Below are 4,139 nucleotides of genomic sequence, written 5' to 3' on the forward strand. Positions count from 1 at the left end.
AAAGAGAAGTACTAGCAGTGAAGACTAGCTCAAAACCTAACAAGACACTACTGAAAGGAAATCCCAAGTCACTGAGAGGCCCGAAGACACAATTAGCAGTGATATTCTTGTGGATAAACAGACAAGAGGCGAGAGAAACTAAGGAAAGAGAAGTACTAGCAGTGAAGACTAGCTCAAAACCTAACAAGACACTACTGAAAGGAAATCCCAAGTCACTGAGAGGCCTGGAGACACAGTTGCCAGTGGTGCTCGCGTCCCAGCCAGCAGACCACAGTAACCACCAGACCGCCAGTAATTTAGGAGGGGCCTAATGGTGATGTTGAGACAAAGCGGTGCGCTGTTCATCATCCGGGGCCTATACATCATCATCGACGGGAGTAATTAGTTGTTGAGGGAGCTTCTGTTCTCCCATAGACGCGACACACTGGTGGGACGAGAGGGAGGGGAAAGACAAGAGGGAAATGAGAGAAGAGAAGGTAAGAAGATGAAGAAGGGCAAAGACAGTAGAAGAGGAGGGGAAAAGAGGAAAAGGAGAAGAGAAAAAGGAAAGAGGAAAGGAGAGGAGAATGAAAGCGTGGGGAGGAGGAAAAGAGGAAAGGGAGATGTATGGGGAAGAGGGAAGAGAAAGACGAGAGGGAAATGAGGGAAGAAGAGGTAAGAAGGGATGAAGAAAGACAGACATAATAGAAAAGGAGGGGGAAAGAGGGAAGAGGAAAGGGAGAAGAGGAGGGAAGAAGAGAAAGAGAGGTAAAAGAGGAGGCAAAAAGTGCAGAAAGGAGGAAAAGAGGAAGAAGACGAAGGAGGAAGAGGAAGGGAGAAGTGAAAGAGAGAGGAGGGGGAAAGGAGGAAAGAAGGTAATGATGAAAGCGTGGGAAGAAGGAAACATTAAAAGAAAAAAATGAGTGGGAGAAAAAAATGTGAAAGTTAAAAGGTAATAATGAATGTAGAGAGAGAGAGAGAGGAGAGAGAGAGATGAGGAGAGGAGAGAGGAGAGAGAGAGAGAGGAGAGAGAGAGGAGAGAGAGAGAGAGAGAGAGAGAGAGAGAGAGAGAGAGACCTTTATCTTTCTCTCTACTTCCTTTTACTTCCCCTTCTGCTTTTCCTTCCTCCATTTCCCTCTCCCTCTCTCCCTCTCCCGCTCCCTCTCCCTCACCCTCTCTTCCTCTCCCTCTCTCTCTCCCTCTCTCCCTAATACAGTCAAACGAACACCATAATATTTCCTGCCACGTGTTCTTCTATTGAATTTCAGAGAGAGAGAGAGAGAGAGAGAGAGAGAGAGAGAGAGAGAGAGAGAGAGAGAGAGAGAGAGAGAGAGAGAGAGGGTTGGAGATAATTATACGTGTAGGTTTTGATAATTACTTAGTGACGGGAATTGTTAAGTTGTAATTAATGTAATCACTTGGTAACTACAAGGTAAAAATTATAAATAGGGAAGCTGTTTGAAGGAAGAGTAGGGAAGGTAATTGTCATCATTATTATTATTACTAGTACTGTTGTCATTATTGTTATTACTTGTGTCATTAGAGTGGTGGTGGTGGTGGTGGCGGTGGTGGTGGTGGTGGTATCGTTGTTATTTGGTTAGTTTTTGTTGTTGCTGTTGTGGTTGTCGTGGTGGTTGTGGTTGTGTGGTGGTGGTGGTGGTGGTGGGCTAGTAACTAGTAGTAGTAGTAGTTAGTAGTAGTAGTTGTTGTTGTTGTTGGTTGTTGTTGGTTGGTTGGTTGGTTAATATTGTTGTTGTTATTGGTGGTGGTGGTGGTGGTGGTGGCGGTGGTGATGGTGGTGATGCTGGCAGCAGTAACAGTAGTCATAGTGATAATGATAATAGAGACAAGGGAAACAGCACCATTACTTCACCATCCCCTTCCTTTACTCTCCACCACCACCACCACCACCACCAACCACCACCACCACCCAAGAATGACAATCCAAGTCCTGTCATTCCTCGTCTCCTCATCACCACCACCACCACCACCACCACCACCACCACCGTGACACAGAAGAGGAACAAAAAAGAGAAGGAAATCTTGCCCTGTTTTTATGCACCATCCTCACTCATCCTCACGTTTTCTTTAGTCACAGAAAAACAGGGGAGGCTTACCCGGGCAAGCTCTCCCTGGCTCTGAGGGGGTGGGGAGGGAAGGGGGGGAAGGTAGACCAATTAATAAACAGGTAAAGGGGTTGAGGGAGTGATTTAGCTCCATTAGGGCAGGTAATGGACACGTCACTCCGCCCGTCACGATCTTCTCTTGTGTAAGGGATGGGGCTGGGGTTGGCCTCTCTCTCTCTCTCCTCTCTCTCTCTCTCTCTCTCCTCTCTCCTCTCTCTCCTCTCTCTCTCTCTCTCTCCTCTCTCTCTTTTTCGTTTTTTCTATCCCTTCTTTTTCTTTCTTTGCTTTTTTCTTCTCTTTTTTTTCTCTTTTTCTTTTTCTTTCCCTTTTCTTTATCTCTTTTTCTCTTTCTTTGTTTTTTTTGTTTTTTCTTTCCTTTTCCTTCTCTTTCCTTCCTTTCCTTCCTTTATTTTTCTCTTTCTCCGTCACTATATTTCTTTCTATCCTTTCGCTTCTTCCCTTTCTTTCATTTGCCTTTCTTTCTCCTCTTCTCTTCTCTCCTCTCCTTCTCTCCCTCCTCCTGACCTGTCTCCCTTCCTCTCACCATCTATCTATCTTCATACACTCTCCCTCCCTCCATCCCTCCATTTTCTCTCTCCCTTTCTGTTCTCTTCTATTCTCCCCTTTCCCTCTTTCCTCCCTCTTTTTCTTCCTTCTCCCTTCATACCTCCCCTGTTTCCCTTTCTCTCCTCCCCTATATTCTACCATACCTTCCTTAATTTTCCCCCATAACTCCCTCACACTCTCTCTCCCCCTATCCCCCTCTCCTATTTCCCTTCTCTCCCTTCATACCTTTCCTGTTTCCTCCTTACCTCTCTCTCCTCTTTCCCTCTACCATACCTCCCTCTCTCCTCCCTGTTTCCCTTCCTCTGTTTCCTCTCTCTTTCCCTCCCTATCCTCCCCTACACTACTATACCATACCCCTCTGTCTCCCTCTCTCTCTCCCTCTCTCCCCTGCGCACCGGATGTACGTAGAGGTATCCGTATGCAAATTAAGGGAAGAAACATCCTCCGTAGGGACCCATGACCATGATTACCTGGCGTGCTCGGTAATTTACTGGCCCACAGAATTGCCCGCCCCTGAAATAACCCAAGCAGAACTCCAATAAATAAGGAATGGATAAAGGATAAATTGATTGGTAGTGAAAAAAAGTGATGGAGGTTGTGTTTTGTTTGTGTGTTGTTGTTGTTGTTGTTGTTGTGTTTGTTGTCTGTGTGTTTTTTTTTTTTTTTGACTCTCTCTCTCTCTCTCTCTCTCTCTCTCTCTCTCTCTCTCTCTTCTCTCTCTCCTCTCTCTCTCTCTCTCTCTCTCCTCTCTCTCTCTCTCTCTCTTTCTTCTCACCTGTTTTTGGTTACCTGTAATTAAGGTCGACAGTGACAGTTTGTGGATGGTTATACTTGTGGATGGTTTTGGTGTGTGTGTGTGTGTGTGTGTGTGTGTGTGTGTGTGTGTGTGTGTGTGTGTGTGTGTGTGTTGCTGGAAAAGGGTTAGAGGATGGTTGTTGTTGTTGTTGTTGGTGGTGGTGGTGGTGGTGGTGGTGATATTGTTGTTGTTGTTGTTGTTGTTGTTGTTGTTGTTGTTGTTGTTGATGATGTTGATGTTGCTAACGTTTTCAGTAACTACTACTACTACTACTACTACTAATACTACTACCACCACCTCCATCACTACCACCATCACCACTACCAACATCACCACTAGCACCACCACCACCACCACTATCACCACTAGCACAAGCACCACCACCACCACCACCACTATCACCACAACCACCACCACCACCACCACCACTATCACCACAACAAGGACCACCACCACCACCACCCCAGCCATCACTACCCCCCTCACCTTTCCTCTAATCTGATTTCACTACCGTTTATAGATAGAAGGGAACGATAAACACCCAGTCACACACACACACACACACACACACACACACACACACACACTCAATGAAGCAGTCAAACGCTGGTCTGGTAACACTGAGGACTCTTGACTGTGAGAACAATACGGATTTTACACCTGAATAGCT

The sequence above is a fragment of the Scylla paramamosain genome, chromosome 28 (genome assembly GCF_035594125.1).
Source record: "Scylla paramamosain isolate STU-SP2022 chromosome 28, ASM3559412v1, whole genome shotgun sequence".
Classification (NCBI taxonomy): domain Eukaryota; kingdom Metazoa; phylum Arthropoda; class Malacostraca; order Decapoda; family Portunidae; genus Scylla; species Scylla paramamosain.